The following is a 15,627-nucleotide window of genomic DNA, read 5'->3' on the forward strand; positions in this document are numbered from 1 at the left end:
TTCGCGGCGGGCTCTGCTTCCTATGGCTATCGGTTCATCTCGCACGGAAGCTAGTAATGCAGAAATCCGTCGCAGGCCCACGAGCGCACCGTCGTCATTTCCTCGCGCAGTCGCCGTGTTCGTGAGTACGCACATGTACTTGAAAGTGTTGGACAGAGCGAGCATTCATTTCTTTTTAAGTATCGCAATTGAGTCATTTGAGTGCGGCAAAAGCAGTGGTGCAGCGTGTCTTCTCGTAAGATCTCGCAGCTGCTTGGAAGTATGTCCATCGTTTAAGACGACAGAAAACTAGCGTCAGCGGTGCGTCAGTGGGAAGTCGGTGAAGTCGCCATTGGAGCCCCAAGCCAGTAATTACGACACGCAAATCACTCGCACACATTGCAGTTGTTCCACCATGCTTGGCAGAGGGACAGGATAGCTGAGTCAAGCAGAGCGCTAGACCGACAACCGAAAGGTCCCGGGTTTAAGCCCCTGTCCAGGCGAAAATTAATACACTGTCGTAACGGCTACTGTGCTGGCCACGGAAGCACTACAGAAACGAGTGAGGCCATGGCGTTTTCTGCCGCCAGGTTGCTTTAAAAGGAGCAGTTTCACTTGTAGAGAGACGCTGCTGCGACGGGCAGTCGTGGCCGAGTGGTTAAGGCGTCTGACTAGAAATCAGATTCCCTCTGGGAGCGTAGGTTCGAGTCCTACCGACTGCGTTTCGTTTTTGTGTCAAGACGCGAAGAGCGTCTCCAACGGAACCGTGAAATGGGCAAACACGTGGGAAACATTGCATTCGAGACGCTTGTGAATTTTCCAGTTGGCAAGTGAGTGTCGACAAAACACGAAGCTCCTCTGCTTCAACGTATGAGACGTAAAAGCTGCTGCAATTTGATTTTCATCGTGTGTCAGCTTTCTTCGATAGACAGTTACGAGCCCAGCGTGATGAGTTCGTAGAGAGCATTCAGAGGACGTTTAATTAGTAACAGCTCCATGCAATGATTGCCCAACAGTAAACGACATGAGGCAGTGTGTCCGTAGCATAGTGGGAAGTGACGTGGAGATAACATGAGCCCGGATAGCTCAGTCGGTAGAGCATTAGGCTTTTAACCTAAGGGTCCAGGGTTCAAGTCCCTGTCCGGGCGGAAGTTTTAATACTTTGGTAGCGGCTCGCCTACAAGCGGTGAAAGCACTACGGAAAAAAATGCAGCTACGCCGTTCCTTGGCACTGCAGTGCTCTAAACGGCAGCAGGTGCACGTGTCGGGAGAATCTTGTGCTAGCGGCAGTCGTGGCCGAGTGGTTAAGGCGTCTGACTCGAAATCAGATTCCCTCTGGGAGCGTAGGTTCGAATCCTACCGGCTGCGTGCGATTTTGCGTACAAACGAGCAGAAAGTTTCGCGCGCATGTGACATGCATGGGTGAATGCCAATGCAAACCAGTGCCACCTCTCTCAGCAAGACGAAGATTTATGTTTAAAGATACTGAATTTCGCGGCGGGCTCTGCTTCCTATGGCTATCGGTTCATCTCGCACGGAAGCTAGTAATGCAGAAATCCGTCGCAGGCCCACGAGCGCACCGCCGTCATTTCCTCGCGCAGTCGCCGTGTTCGTGAGTACGCACATGTACTTGAAAGTGTTGGACAGAGCGAGCATTCATTTCTTTTTAAGTATCGCAATTGAGTCATTTGAGTGCGGCAAAAGCAGTGGTGCAGCGTGTCTTCTCGTAAGATCTCGCAGCTGCTTGGAAGTATGTCCATCGTTTAAGACGACAGAAAACTAGCGTCAGCGGTGCGTCAGTGGGAAGTCGGTGAAGTCGCCATTGGAGCTCCCAAGCCAGTAATTACGACACGCAAATCACTCGCACACATTGCAGCTGTACCACCATGCTTGGCAGAGGGACAGGATAGCTGAGTCAAGCAGAGCGCTAGACCGACAACCGAAAGGTCCCGGGTTTAAGCCCCTGTCCAGGCGAAAATTAATACACTGTCGTAACGGCTACTGTGCTGGCCACGGAAGCACTACAGAAACGAGTGAGGCCATGGCGTTTTCTGCCGCCAGGTTGCTTTAAAAGGAGCAGTTTCACTTGTAGAGAAACTCTGCTGCGACGGGCAGTCGTGGCCGAGTGGTTAAGGCGTCTGACTAGAAATCAGATTCCCTCTGGGAGCGTAGGTTCGAGTCCTACCGACTGCGTTTCGTTTTTGTGTCAAGACGCGAAGAGCGTCTCCAACGGAACCGTGAAATGGGCAAACACATGGGAAACATTGCATTCGAGACGCTTGTGAATTTTCCAGTTGGCAAGTGAGTGTCGACAAAACACGAAGCTCCTCTGCTTCAACGTATGAGACGTAAAAGCTGCTGCAATTTGATTTTCATCGTGTGTCAGCTTTCGTCGATAGACAGTTACGAGCCCAGCGTGATGAGTTCGTAGAGAGCATTCAGAGGACGTTTAATTAGTAACAGCTCCATGCAATGATTGCCCAACAGTAAACGACATGAGGCAGTGTGTCCGTAGCATAGTGGGAAGTGACGTGGAGATAACATGAGCCCGGATAGCTCAGTCGGTAGAGCATTAGGCTTTTAACCTAAGGGTCCAGGGTTCAAGTCCCTGTCCGGGCGGAAATTTTAATACTTTGGTAGCGGCTCGCCTACAAGCGGTGAAAGCACTACGGAAAAAAATGCAGCTACGCCGTTCCCTGGCACTGCAGTGCTCTAAACGGCAGCAGGTGCACGTGTCGGGAGAATCTTGTGCTAGCGGCAGTCGTGGCCGAGTGGTTAAGGCGTCTGACTCGAAATCAGATTCCCTCTGGGAGCGTAGGTTCGAATCCTACCGGCTGCGTGCGATTTTGCGTACAAACGAGCAGAAAGTTTCGCGCACATGTGACATGCATGGGTGAATGCCAATGCAAACCAGTGCCACCTCTCTCAGCAAGACGAAGATTTATGTTTAAAGATACTGAATTTCGCGGCGGGCTCTGCTTCCTATGGCTATCGGTTCATCTCGCACGGAAGCTAGTAATGCAGAAATCCGTCGCAGGCCCACGAGCGCACCGCCGTCATTTCCTCGCGCAGTCGCCGTGTTCGTGAGTACGCACATGTACTTGAAAGTGTTGGACAGAGCGAGCATTCATTTCTTTTTAAGTATCGCAATTGAGTCATTTGAGTGCGGCAAAAGCAGTGGTGCAGCGTGTCTTCTCGTAAGATCTCGCAGCTGCTTGGAAGTATGTCCATCGTTTAAGACGACAGAAAACTAGCGTCAGCGGTGCGTCAGTGGGAAGTCGGTGAAGTCGCCATTGGAGCCCCAAGCCAGTAATTACGACACGCAAATCACTCGCACACATTGCAGCTGTACCACCATGCTTGGCAGAGGGACAGGATAGCTGAGTCAAGCAGAGCGCTAGACCGACAACCGAAAGGTCCCGGGTTTAAGCCCCTGTCCAGGCGAAAATTAATACACTGTCGTAACGGCTACTGTGCTGGCCACGGAAGCACTACAGAAACGAGTGAGGCCATGGCGTTTTCTGCCGCCAGGTTGCTTTAAAAGGAGCAGTTTCACTTGTAGAGAGACGCTGCTGCGACGGGCAGTCGTGGCCGAGTGGTTAAGGCGTCTGACTAGAAATCAGATTCCCTCTGGGAGCGTAGGTTCGAGTCCTACCGACTGCGTTTCGTTTTTGTGTCAAGACGCGAAGAGCGTCTCCAACGGAACCGTGAAATGGGCAAACACGTGGGAAACATTGCATTCGAGACGCTTGTGAATTTTCCAGTTGGCAAGTGAGTGTCGACAAAACACGAAGCTCCTCTGCTTCAACGTATGAGACGTAAAAGCTGCTGCAATTTGATTTTCATCGTGTGTCAGCTTTCTTCGATAGACAGTTACGAGCCCAGCGTGATGAGTTCGTAGAGAGCATTCAGAGGACGTTTAATTAGTAACAGCTCCATGCAATGATTGCCCAACAGTAAACGACATGAGGCAGTGTGTCCGTAGCATAGTGGGAAGTGAGGTGGAGATAACATGAGCCCGGATAGCTCAGTCGGTAGAGCATTAGGCTTTTAACCTAAGGGTCCAGGGTTCAAGTCCCTGTCCGGGCGGAAATTTTAATACTTTGGTAGCGGCTCGCCTACAAGCGGTGAAAGCACTACGGAAAAAAATGCAGCTACGCCGTTCCCTGGCACTGCAGTGCTCTAAACGGCAGCAGGTGCACGTGTCGGGAGAATCTTGTACTAGCGGCAGTCGTGGCCGAGTGGTTAAGGCGTCTGACTCGAAATCAGATTCCCTCTGGGAGCGTAGGTTCGAATCCTACCGGCTGCGTGCGATTTTGCGTACAAACGAGCAGAAAGTTTCGCGCACATGTGACATGTATGGGTGAATGCCAATGCAAACCAGTGCCACCTCTCTCAGCAAGACGAAGATATATGTTTAAAGATACTAAATTTCGCGGCGGGCTCTGCTTCCTATGGCTATCGGTTCATCTCGCACGGAAGCTAGTAATGCAGAAATCCGTCGCAGGCCCACGAGCGCACCGCCGTCATTTCCTCGTGCAGTCGCCGTGTTCGTGAGTACGCACATGTACTTGAAAGTGTTGGACAGAGCGAGCATTCATTTCTTTTTAAGTATCGCAATTGAGTCATTTGAGTGCGGCAAAAGCAGTGGTGCAGCGTGTCTTCTCGTAAGATCTCGCAGCTGCTTGGAAGTATGTCCATCGTTTAAGACGACAGAAAACTAGCGTCAGCGGTGCGTCAGTGGGAAGTCGGTGAAGTCGCCATTGGAGCCCCAAGCCAGTAATTACGACACGCAAATCACTCGCACACATTGCAGCTGTACCACCATGCTTGGCAGAGGGACAGGATAGCTGAGTCAAGCAGAGCGCTAGACCGACAACCGAAAGGTCCCGGGTTTAAGCCCCTGTCCAGGCGAAAATTAATACACTGTCGTAACGGCTACTGTGCTGGCCACGGAAGCACTACAGAAACGAGTGAGGCCATGGCGTTTTCTGCCGCCAGGTTGCTTTAAAAGGAGCAGTTTCACTTGTAGAGAGACGCTGCTGCGACGGGCAGTCGTGGCCGAGTGGTTAAGGCGTCTGACTAGAAATCAGATTCCCTCTGGGAGCGTAGGTTCGAGTCCTACCGACTGCGTTTCGTTTTTGTGTCAAGACGCGAAGAGCGTCTCCAACGGAACCGTGAAATGGGCAAACACGTGGGAAACATTGCATTCGAGACGCTTGTGAATTTTCCAGTTGGCAAGTGAGTGTCGACAAAACACGAAGCTCCTCTGCTTCAACGTATGAGACGTAAAAGCTGCTGCAATTTGATTTTCATCGTGTGTCAGCTTTCTTCGATAGACAGTTACGAGCCCAGCGTGATGAGTTCGTAGAGAGCATTCAGAGGACGTTTAATTAGTAACAGCTCCATGCAATGATTGCCCAACAGTAAACGACATGAGGCAGTGTGTCCGTAGCATAGTGGGAAGTGACGTGGAGATAACACGAGCCCGGATAGCTCAGTCGGTAGAGCATTAGGCTTTTAACCTAAGGGTCCAGGGTTCAAGTCCCTGTCCGGGCGGAAATTTTAATACTTTGGTAGCGGCTCGCCTACAAGCGGTGAAAGCACTACGGAAAAAAATGCAGCTACGCCGTTCCCTGGCACTGCAGTGCTCTAAACGGCAGCAGGTGCACGTGTCGGGAGAATCTTGTGCTAGCGGCAGTCGTGGCCGAGTGGTTAAGGCGTCTGACTCGAAATCAGATTCCCTCTGGGAGCGTAGGTTCGAATCCTACCGGCTGCGTGCGATTTTGCGTACAAACGAGCAGAAAGTTTCGCGCACATGTGACATGCGTGGGTGAATGCCAATGCAAACCAGTGCCACCTCTCTCAGCAAGACGAAGATTTATGTTTAAAGATACTAAATTTCGCGGCGGGCTCTGCTTCCTATGGCTATCGGTTCATCTCGCACGGAAGCTAGTAATGCAGAAATCCGTCGCAGGCCCACGAGCGCACCGCCGTCATTTCCTCGCGCAGTCGCCGTGTTCGTGAGTACGCACATGTACTTGAAAGTGTTGGACAGAACGAGCATTCATTTCTTTTTAAGTATCGCAATTGAGTCATTTGAGTGCGGCAAAAGCAGTGGTGCAGCGTGTCTTCTCGTAAGATCTCGCAGCTGCTTGGAAGTATGTCCATCGTTTAAGACGACAGAAAACTAGCGTCAGCGGTGCGTCAGTGGGAAGTCGGTGAAGTCGCCATTGGAGCCCCAAGCCAGTAATTACGACACGCAAATCACTCGCACACATTGCAGCTGTACCACCATGCTTGGCAGAGGGACAGGATAGCTGAGTCAAGCAGAGCGCTAGACCGACAACCGAAAGGTCCCGGGTTTAAGCCCCTGTCCAGGCGAAAATTAATACACTGTCGTAACGGCTACTGTGCTGGCCACGGAAGCACTACAGAAACGAGTGAGGCCATGGCGTTTTCTGCCGCCAGGTTGCTTTAAAAGGAGCAGTTTCACTTGTAGAGAGACGCTGCTGCGACGGGCAGTCGTGGCCGAGTGGTTAAGGCGTCTGACTAGAAATCAGATTCCCTCTGGGAGCGTAGGTTCGAGTCCTACCGACTGCGTTTCGTTTTTGTGTCAAGACGCGAAGAGCGTCTCCAACGGAACCGTGAAATGGGCAAACACGTGGGAAACATTGCATTCGAGACGCTTGTGAATTTTCCAGTTGGCAAGTGAGTGTCGACAAAACACGAAGCTCCTCTGCTTCAACGTATGAGACGTAAAAGCTGCTGCAATTTGATTTTCATCGTGTGTCAGCTTTCTTCGATAGACAGTTACGAGCCCAGCGTGATGAGTTCGTAGAGAGCATTCAGAGGACGTTTAATTAGTAACAGCTCCATGCAATGATTGCCCAACAGTAAACGACATGAGGCAGTGTGTCCGTAGCATAGTGGGAAGTGACGTGGAGATAACATGAGCCCGGATAGCTCAGTCGGTAGAGCATTAGGCTCTTAACCTAAGGGTCCAGGGTTCAAGTCCCTGTCCGGGCGGAAATTTTAATACTTTGGTAGCGGCTTGCCTACAAGCGGTGAAAGCACTACGGAAAAAAATGCAGCTACGCCGTTCCCTGGCACTGCAGTGCTCTAAACGGCAGCAGGTGCACGTGTCGGGAGAATCTTGTGCTAGCGGCAGTCGTGGCCGAGTGGTTAAGGCGTCTGACTCGAAATCAGATTCCCTCTGGGAGCGTAGGTTCGAATCCTACATTCTGGCTTTAGCCGTCGCCGCGGTCGGACGTGCTTGTTGTTTACTCCGCGTACGTTAGCGCTATCGCCGGTGTTTGGTGTTTACGTGAAGTTAGCTGTACATTTTCGCTGTTATTTTTTGAGTGGTGTCTCTGATAAGTGTTTTTATAGTGCTTTCGTCCGTTCCCCGTTTCGTGCTTCGCCGCAATTTCGGTTGTTGCCGGAATTTCGTCGGAACCGACGACCATGTCTGACACCGTCAGGAAGAATACTTTAGTCTTCTCGTTCGAGAAAGAAACACGGCCGGTCCAACCCACTGCGCTGGAAATCCACGATTGGCTGACTGAGGTAATCGGTATAAATTCTGACTCTGTTCATACCACGCAATTAGATGCTGAAAAATACTGTGTTTTTGTTAAATTTCTGAACTCAGTGACAGTCGATAAGTTGCTTGCAAAATGGGGTAATTCCGTCGAATTTGTTCATCGAGACGGTTCAAAAAGTAATGTCTCTGTACGAAAAGCTGATATCATGTACACCAATGTCAGGATTTTGAATGTTCCAATTGAAATTGATAATCAGTTGATCAAGGACGCTCTATCTAAATATGGCGAAGTTAAATCTATCTATAACGAAAGATGGTCGAAGCTATACAAGATACAGTGTTTTAATGGCATAAGATCCGTTGAAATGGAGGTGAAAGCCAACATTCCGTCCCATATATCCGTTGCAGGCCATAAAGCACATGTTGTGTATTCTGGTCAGGAGCGCACGTGCAATATTTGCAATGAGACAGGTCATTTCCGACAAGATTGTCCGCGCCGTGTTTTTGTTCTTCGGAACAATCTAACACAGCGTCAAAAACTGACCCTCAGCGATGTCTTACCAAATAGCACTTCCCTTCTTTCGGTTAACGACAGTGGTGCATGTACTTCTGCAGTGCCCGCCATAACTACTACGGAGTTCCCTCCCCTGAGCGTCATTACATCACACCCTTCTGTTCCCGATTGCGATCTCCAGACTAAGAAGCGACCGTTGGAAACGACCGATGACGGCTCGGACGGCGAGTCCGCCCGTAATTCGCCTTCCACCCGCAAGCAGAAGCAGTGTAATGCGGATGTGCTCGAGGAAACAAACAGTACATGTATTGACGTGACGACAGCCGCTGAGGCAACCCGGCCGCTGTCGGCGGCTGAACAGGTACAAACGGTCCACGGAGGGGACGCAGTAACGATTGTCGCGGAGACGGAAGAGGCGCACTCCGAAGCACAAGAGGTGACGGAGCGGAACCCAACTCAAGAACTTACAGACCCACAAACCGCCGACTCAGTCAGTGCTCTGGAGCAAGTGACGGAAGAACAAGGAAATGGCACTCGTAAAAAGGACGCTGTTGAGGCAGCTTCGGTCACAACGGTGGTAAAGACAGACAATCCGAATGACGGCGCGTTGAACCAAGATGTCCGAAGACGCCGACTCAAACCGCAACCTACTCTCAAAGCTTCCCGTAACCAAAGCAAACAACAACCAGCACAAGAGGAAGCGACGGCCAAGAACGTCTTGTATGAAATCATCACGGAAAGACCTAAGGAGGTACCTTCAAGTGACATTAGTGATGCAAAGCCCCTCGGTAAAACTAAAACCCGAGATGTTCGGAATCCTGCACCAAAATGAGGCTGTAAGATGAAAAAAAAAAGGATTTTGTTGAACCAGTTTCATTTCTAATTGTACTACTGTCTTAGTCATATTTCAGAGGAACCAGATGAAGTGTTTACCGAGCTTCAAATACTGACTATTCTTTTAGATGTTTGTTTAAGCAGAGTCGTTTCTCCCTTCTAGGAGCTGCACATCTCTTTTTTTTTTATTTTTTTTTTTATTAATATTTTGTTATCTTCTTAATCACTTATTTACTTTTTATGCAAACTAAATGTCCCAGGCATATACAATTACGACTATCAATATTAACAGGATTACATCCGTGACTAAAGTTACAGCGCTCAAGGATTATTTATATGAGTCAGGGACGGACATTGCTTTCCTACAGGAAGTAGTGCTGACTAATCTTACAGTGCCTGGATATTTGGCGATTTTAAATGTCTCACTTGACACCAACGTCGGTACAGCAATTTTAGTCAGGGAGGGGATTCCTGTCTCGGATATCGAGAGGTTGGACTCCGGCAGAGCGATAGGTATAAAAGTCTTTGGTTCTACCCTTATCAATCTGTATGCCCCTTCTGGCACATCCAATAGAATGGAAAGAGCACAGTTCTATAAAGAAGAAATCATTTATTTATTACGGAAAAACCCAAAAGATCTTATAATAGGCGGTGATTTTAATTGTGTGATAAATAAGAAAGACCAGTTTCCGAATTTTAATACCTGCAATGAACTGAAGCGTTTCGTCACTGTTTTACAGCTTAAAGATGCTTGGGAACTAATGTATCCCACATTTGTGGCATTTACATTCCTAGGTCCTCACTCACGTAGCAGGATCGACAGACTCTACATATCGCAAAGTCTAGTTAGCTCCTTCATTAAAGCAGAGACGATTCCAGTTTACTTTTCTGATCATAGCTCCGTGCTAGCTTCCATCAACCTTACTGCGCAACCCACTCGCCGTTTTAGAAGTTCATGGCACCTTAATACGTCACTGATGCAGGACGACGGATTAGAAGAAAGTTTGACAGAAGCGTGGGCATTGTGCCTCCGCTCTGCAGATAGACACGTCTCAGTACTAGACTGGTGGTGCAACAGGGCAAAGCCTAAACTGAGAAAAGTTCTCATCCAGTATAGTGTACAACGATCGAAAGACTTAAAAAATTCCATAGAATTTTATTATACCATGCTGCGAAATTTATATGAGCAGGCAAACACTTCCAACGTCCGTCTGGCAGATATCAAGCAAACTAAGGCCAAATTGCTCAGTCTTAAAAGACAGCAGATGGAGGGTCTGAAATTAAAATCCAAGGCTAAGACAGTCGTGGAGGATGAACATGCTTCCTTGTACCATCTACTGAAGCACGAAAGAAACAGGAGACGCACCTTCATTGATGGACTTCAGTCTGAAACTGGCGAGACACTCACGACTCAGAGAGACATCGTCAATGCAGTGCACAAATATTACGAAGACCTATACACTGCCAACCCGGTATGTGAAGAGTCCTTCGATGAGTTCCTTAATTTCATAGCTCCACAGGTCTCGGACGAGGAAAACGAAGACCTTCTCGTTGAGTGTACTAACGAAGATATCCACAGAATCATCTGCAAATCTCCTCTGAGGAAATCGCCGGGACCGGATGGTTTGCCTGTTGAATTTTATAAACGATACTGGCCACTGATTGGTGACATGTTTACCCGAATGACGAACGAGGTGCTTCAGGGAAAGCATTTACCTGCTGTTTTTAAAGAGAGCACAATAGTACTAATCCCAAAAAATGCTGCAAAAAGAAACCTCAACAACTTTCGTCCTATCTCCCTGTTAAACTCCGATTATAAAATCATCGGCAGAATTTTAAACAACAGACTCTCACAGTTGGCCAAAAAGATAGTAAGTCCATACCAGTCCTGTGTGCCTACCAAGAGCATTTTCAAAAGCATAGCTGAATATAGAGATATAATTGCAATCACTGCTGTGACCACCATAAAATGTGCTATCATGTTTATTGACTTCCAGAAAGCATTTGATCGTGTGGATCATAGATTCCTTAGTGCCACACTGAACAAAATAGGTTTTAATGAGCGAGTCGTAAGTGTGATCAGAAATGTTGCAACAGGCATCAGCGCTTGTATATCAGTTAACTGCCAGAGGACAAAGCAGATTCAGATCAGGCGCGGCGTTCCTCAAGGAAGCCCCCTCTCCATGTTCCTATTCGTGCTTTCATTAGAACCTTTCCTCCGCAGTGTTCATGCCACTCTAACTGGCATCACATTATCTGGTCACCGAACAGTCATAAACGCCTATGCCGATGATGTCGGAGTCGTCCTGCGAAATCCCGACGACATTTTGAAATTGGACACGCTAATTAAAAAGTACTGTAGAGTCTCCGGAGCAGGTGTCAACCCAAACAAAAGCAAACTCCTAAACCTGCGGGGTTTTCAACATACCACCTTAGCCTGGGCCACAATGGTCACCCAATGCAAAGCACTAGGAATAACACTGACACCTTGTCCGTTAAAAATGGCAGCTATCAATTGGAGAAATACGTCGGGACAACTTCTTGGAACAACAAGAGAAAACCTCCACCGTAACATGAACCAAGTTCAGAGGGTGATTTTCATTAACCACTGCATTCTCTCCAGGAGTTACTTTATAGCACAGATCTTCCCACTACCGAAAATGATTGGAAAAAAGATAATGTCTACCGTTGCCAGCTATCTTTGGAGAGGGGACATATTCAGAGTCGACGCAAAAACTGCGACCTTAGATCCCAGGAATGGAGGTTTGGGGTTAGTTGACATCAGAAATAAGGCGTCTGCGCTTTTTATAAAAAGGACCGCTACTATCCTTAGCGACCACGCTGATAGCATTACAACTAAATTATTTGAAGTTGTCAGGCCTGCCAGTTTACAGGTGCCGGTGAATGTGCAAAAAATAAATAACCGGCTCCAGTACGTTCGTGTATATTTTGTGGAATTCAGCTATCTCGGCGGTGTCATCATCAACTCACGACGGATCACGGCCCGCGATATTCTGTGCCATCGAAAGAAAATGGAGGGGAGAAACAAATTGGAAAGTAAATACCCACACACTGATTGGGACGCCATATGGAAAAATATTAATATGCGTGGTCTACCATCGGACGTCAAGTCAGCGTGGTATAAAACAGTGAATGAGACCGTAAGCACCAATGAAAGGTTACATGCAATCGGCGTTAGCGACACGAACCTATGTCTCAAATGTAAATTGATCGACACGTTAGTGCACAGATTCACGTGCGGTGGCAATCTACAACTCTGTAATTGGATTAGGGAACAACTGGCTTTTCTTACGAGATCTTCGGTGGAAAATTTTCCCCCTGTTACATTCCTCAGGCCTCAGACTTGCTATTTTCCAGCAGCAAAAAACAACTCGGTCCATTGGTTAATGGGACACTATGTGAATTACGTAATTAATCACCTGGGAAATGACAATTCCACTGATTTTTACATGTACTTGAAGTGTGCTTTTTATAACGCCCTGAAATATAAAGACCACAAGAAAAACTACGGCAATATGCTTAAAATTGTATTCGAGCGACTGGGCATTGGTTGACAAGCCAACGAGATAAACAAAAATCGTTTATTTAAGCGAAACGACGCTTAAACAAAAACAATTGGGGAGAAGTACAATTTTACAGTTTCATATTACAATCAATATCCTCTGCTGGCAAAGAAGGCTATTTTGTTTATTGCACAGAAGAAGCCGAAGCCGAAAGCCAGAATCGCAGGGTTAAAGATAAATTGTTTTCTTATACATTCATTTTATGACTGAGAAGGAAGTCTCATTTGTTTCCATGGAAGGGAACATACTTTTTTATTATTATTATTAATCTCAAGAAGGAAAGGAGGCTACGGAATTAGTGCCTTAACATGAAATTCCTTCTTCACATTCCATGAAGATTTTTCTTTTACAATAAAAAAAATAACAAACAAACAAAAATAATAATAATTACAATAAAAAAACTAAACAGAAATTAAAAAAAAATAATATACAGGTTCAGGGTCCACTACTTCCTACAACTTTATTATATATTACAAAGAAGTATGCTAGGTTGCCGAGAAGCAGTGGATGAAAAAAAAAAAAAAAAAAAAAAAAAAAAAAAAAAAAAAAAAAAAAGCACTAAAGCTATAACCTTCAATCTCTATTGCCTCGGCATGACATAAATTTTTTGTTTCAAATGAAGCATCTTTTGGTTCAGGATTTCGAAGGCAAAACAGCATATATCTACGTATACACAAGATGTAAAATTTCTTATTGAAAACTATGATAAAGACACGCCTCAGCAACAGGACTGGGTGGAGACATCGCGGCCAGGCCTCGAGATTTTGACCCCTGCCCGCTTTGCCTCCGCCTGCCTCTTGCTACTTATATAAAAAACAAAAAAAAAAAAGAAAAAAATAATAAAAAAAAAAAAAAAAAGTGGTTAAGGAAAAAAAAAAAAAAAAAAAAAAAAAAAAAAAAAAAAAAAAAAGATCACCGAAGTTAAGCAACATCGGGCCCGGTTAGTACTTGGATGGGTGACCGCCTGGGAACACCGGGTGCTGTTGGCTCCCTCTCTCTTTTTAGATTGTACGTCACTACACCTGCCAGCCCTCTTTTCAAACAAAAAAAAAAAAAAAAAAAATCCTACCGGCTGCGTGCGATTTTGCGTACAAACGAGCAGAAAGTTTCGCGCACATGTGACATGCATGGGTGAATGCCAATGCAAACCAGTGCCACCTCTCTCAGCAAGACGAAGATTTATGTTTAAAGATACTAAATTTCGCGGCGGGCTCTGCTTCCTATGGCTATCGGTTCATCTCGCACGGAAGCTAGTAATGCAGAAATCCGTCGCAGGCCCACGAGCGCACCGCCGTCATTTCCTCGCGCAGTCGCCGTGTTCGTGAGTACGCACATGTACTTGAAAGTGTTGGACAGAGCGAGCATTCATTTCTTTTTAAGTATCGCAATTGAGTCATTTGAGTGCGGCAAAAGCAGTGGTGCAGCGTGTCTTCTCGTAAGATCTCGCAGCTGCTTGGAAGTATGTCCATCGTTTAAGACGACAGAAAACTAGCGTCAGCGGTGCGTCAGTGGGAAGTCGGTGAAGTCGCCATTGGAGCCCCAAGCCAGTAATTACGACACGCAAATCACTCGCACACATTGCAGCTGTACCACCATGCTTGGCAGAGGGACAGGATAGCTGAGTCAAGCAGAGCGCTAGACCGACAACCGAAAGGTCCCGGGTTTAAGCCCCTGTCCAGGCGAAAATTAATACACTGTCGTAACGGCTACTGTGCTGGCCACGGAAGCACTACAGAAACGAGTGAGGCCATGGCGTTTTCTGCCGCCAGGTTGCTTTAAAAGGAGCAGTTTCACTTGTAGAGAGATGCTGCTGCGACGGGCAGTCGTGGCCGAGTGGTTAAGGCGTCTGACTAGAAATCAGATTCCCTCTGGGAGCGTAGGTTCGAGTCCTACCGACTGCGTTTCGTTTTTGTGTCAAGACGCGAAGAGCGTCTCCAACGGAACCGTGAAATGGGCAAACACGTGGGAAACATTGCATTCGAGACGCTTGTGAATTTTCCAGTTGGCAAGTGAGTGTCGACAAAACACGAAGCTCCTCTGCTTCAACGTATGAGACGTAAAAGCTGCTGCAATTTGATTTTCATCGTGTGTCAGCTTTCTTCGATAGACAGTTACGAGCCCAGCGTGATGAGTTCGTAGAGAGCATTCAGAGGACGTTTAATTAGTAACAGCTCCATGCAATGATTGCCCAACAGTAAACGACATGAGGCAGTGTGTCCGTAGCATAGTGGGAAGTGACGTGGAGATAACATGAGCCCGGATAGCTCAGTCGGTAGAGCATTAGGCTTTTAACCTAAGGGTCCAGGGTTCAAGTCCCTGTCCGGGCGGAAATTTTAATACTTTGGTAGCGGCTTGCCTACAAGCGGTGAAAGCACTACGGAAAAAAATGCAGCTACGCCGTTCCCTGGCACTGCAGTGCTCTAAACGGCAGCAGGTGCACGTGTCGGGAGAATCTTGTGCTAGCGGCAGTCGTGGCCGAGTGGTTAAGGCGTCTGACTCGAAATCAGATTCCCTCTGGGAGCGTAGGTTCGAATCCTACCGGCTGCGTGCGATTTTGCGTACAAACGAGCAGAAAGTTTCGCGCACATGTGACATGCATGGGTGAATGCCAATGCAAACCAGTGCCACCTCTCTCAGCAAGACGAAGATTTATGTTTAAAGATACTGAATTTCGCGGCGGGCTCTGCTTCCTATGGCTATCGGTTCATCTCGCACGGAAGCTAGTAATGCAGAAATCCGTCGCAGGCCCACGAGCGCACCGCCGTCATTTCCTCGCGCAGTCGCCGTGTTCGTGAGTACGCACATGTACTTGAAAGTGTTGGACAGAGCGAGCATTCATTTCTTTTTAAGTATCGCAATTGAGTCATTTGAGTGCGGCAAAAGCAGTGGTGCAGCGTGTCTTCTCGTAAGATCTCGCAGCTGCTTGGAAGTATGTCCATCGTTTAAGACGACAGAAAACTAGCGTCAGCGGTGCGTCAGTGGGAAGTCGGTGAAGTCGCCATTGGAGCCCCAAGCCAGTAATTACGACACGCAAATCACTCGCACACATTGCAGCTGTACCACCATGCTTGGCAGAGGGACAGGATAGCTGAGTCAAGCAGAGCGCTAGACCGACAACCGAAAGGTCCCGGGTTTAAGCCCCTGTCCAGGCGAAAATTAATACACTGTCG

General features: G+C 47.6%; 18 non-coding genes across 18 annotated transcripts; all 18 read left to right on the forward strand.

The window, feature by feature from the left end:
* Positions 1 to 619: 619 nt before the first annotated feature.
* On the forward strand, positions 620 to 701 carry Trnas-aga (transfer RNA serine (anticodon AGA)). Its single transcript has one exon. It is a non-coding gene; the product is annotated as a tRNA-Ser (tRNA).
* A 353-nt stretch (positions 702 to 1,054) lies between these two features.
* On the forward strand, positions 1,055 to 1,127 carry Trnak-uuu (transfer RNA lysine (anticodon UUU)). Its single transcript has one exon. It is a non-coding gene; the product is annotated as a tRNA-Lys (tRNA).
* A 138-nt stretch (positions 1,128 to 1,265) lies between these two features.
* On the forward strand, positions 1,266 to 1,347 carry Trnas-cga (transfer RNA serine (anticodon CGA)). Its single transcript has one exon. It is a non-coding gene; the product is annotated as a tRNA-Ser (tRNA).
* A 743-nt stretch (positions 1,348 to 2,090) lies between these two features.
* Positions 2,091 to 2,172, forward strand: Trnas-aga (transfer RNA serine (anticodon AGA)). The gene has a single exon. It is a non-coding gene; the product is annotated as a tRNA-Ser (tRNA).
* A 353-nt stretch (positions 2,173 to 2,525) lies between these two features.
* On the forward strand, positions 2,526 to 2,598 carry Trnak-uuu (transfer RNA lysine (anticodon UUU)). Its single transcript has one exon. It is a non-coding gene; the product is annotated as a tRNA-Lys (tRNA).
* A 138-nt stretch (positions 2,599 to 2,736) lies between these two features.
* Positions 2,737 to 2,818, forward strand: Trnas-cga (transfer RNA serine (anticodon CGA)). Its single transcript has one exon. It is a non-coding gene; the product is annotated as a tRNA-Ser (tRNA).
* Positions 2,819 to 3,560: 742 nt separating this feature from the next.
* Trnas-aga (transfer RNA serine (anticodon AGA)) lies at positions 3,561 to 3,642 on the forward strand. Its single transcript has one exon. It is a non-coding gene; the product is annotated as a tRNA-Ser (tRNA).
* A 353-nt stretch (positions 3,643 to 3,995) lies between these two features.
* On the forward strand, positions 3,996 to 4,068 carry Trnak-uuu (transfer RNA lysine (anticodon UUU)). Its single transcript has one exon. It is a non-coding gene; the product is annotated as a tRNA-Lys (tRNA).
* A 138-nt stretch (positions 4,069 to 4,206) lies between these two features.
* On the forward strand, positions 4,207 to 4,288 carry Trnas-cga (transfer RNA serine (anticodon CGA)). The gene has a single exon. It is a non-coding gene; the product is annotated as a tRNA-Ser (tRNA).
* Positions 4,289 to 5,030: 742 nt separating this feature from the next.
* Positions 5,031 to 5,112, forward strand: Trnas-aga (transfer RNA serine (anticodon AGA)). The gene has a single exon. It is a non-coding gene; the product is annotated as a tRNA-Ser (tRNA).
* Positions 5,113 to 5,465: 353 nt separating this feature from the next.
* On the forward strand, positions 5,466 to 5,538 carry Trnak-uuu (transfer RNA lysine (anticodon UUU)). The gene has a single exon. It is a non-coding gene; the product is annotated as a tRNA-Lys (tRNA).
* A 138-nt stretch (positions 5,539 to 5,676) lies between these two features.
* On the forward strand, positions 5,677 to 5,758 carry Trnas-cga (transfer RNA serine (anticodon CGA)). Its single transcript has one exon. It is a non-coding gene; the product is annotated as a tRNA-Ser (tRNA).
* A 742-nt stretch (positions 5,759 to 6,500) lies between these two features.
* Trnas-aga (transfer RNA serine (anticodon AGA)) lies at positions 6,501 to 6,582 on the forward strand. The gene has a single exon. It is a non-coding gene; the product is annotated as a tRNA-Ser (tRNA).
* Positions 6,583 to 6,935: 353 nt separating this feature from the next.
* Positions 6,936 to 7,008, forward strand: Trnak-cuu (transfer RNA lysine (anticodon CUU)). The gene has a single exon. It is a non-coding gene; the product is annotated as a tRNA-Lys (tRNA).
* A 137-nt stretch (positions 7,009 to 7,145) lies between these two features.
* Trnas-cga (transfer RNA serine (anticodon CGA)) lies at positions 7,146 to 7,242 on the forward strand. The gene has a single exon. It is a non-coding gene; the product is annotated as a tRNA-Ser (tRNA).
* Positions 7,243 to 14,276: 7,034 nt separating this feature from the next.
* Trnas-aga (transfer RNA serine (anticodon AGA)) lies at positions 14,277 to 14,358 on the forward strand. The gene has a single exon. It is a non-coding gene; the product is annotated as a tRNA-Ser (tRNA).
* A 353-nt stretch (positions 14,359 to 14,711) lies between these two features.
* On the forward strand, positions 14,712 to 14,784 carry Trnak-uuu (transfer RNA lysine (anticodon UUU)). The gene has a single exon. It is a non-coding gene; the product is annotated as a tRNA-Lys (tRNA).
* Positions 14,785 to 14,922: 138 nt separating this feature from the next.
* Trnas-cga (transfer RNA serine (anticodon CGA)) lies at positions 14,923 to 15,004 on the forward strand. Its single transcript has one exon. It is a non-coding gene; the product is annotated as a tRNA-Ser (tRNA).
* Positions 15,005 to 15,627: the final 623 nt, after the last annotated feature.

The sequence above is a fragment of the Schistocerca gregaria genome, chromosome 3, assembly GCF_023897955.1.
Source record: "Schistocerca gregaria isolate iqSchGreg1 chromosome 3, iqSchGreg1.2, whole genome shotgun sequence".
Taxonomy (NCBI): domain Eukaryota; kingdom Metazoa; phylum Arthropoda; class Insecta; order Orthoptera; family Acrididae; genus Schistocerca; species Schistocerca gregaria.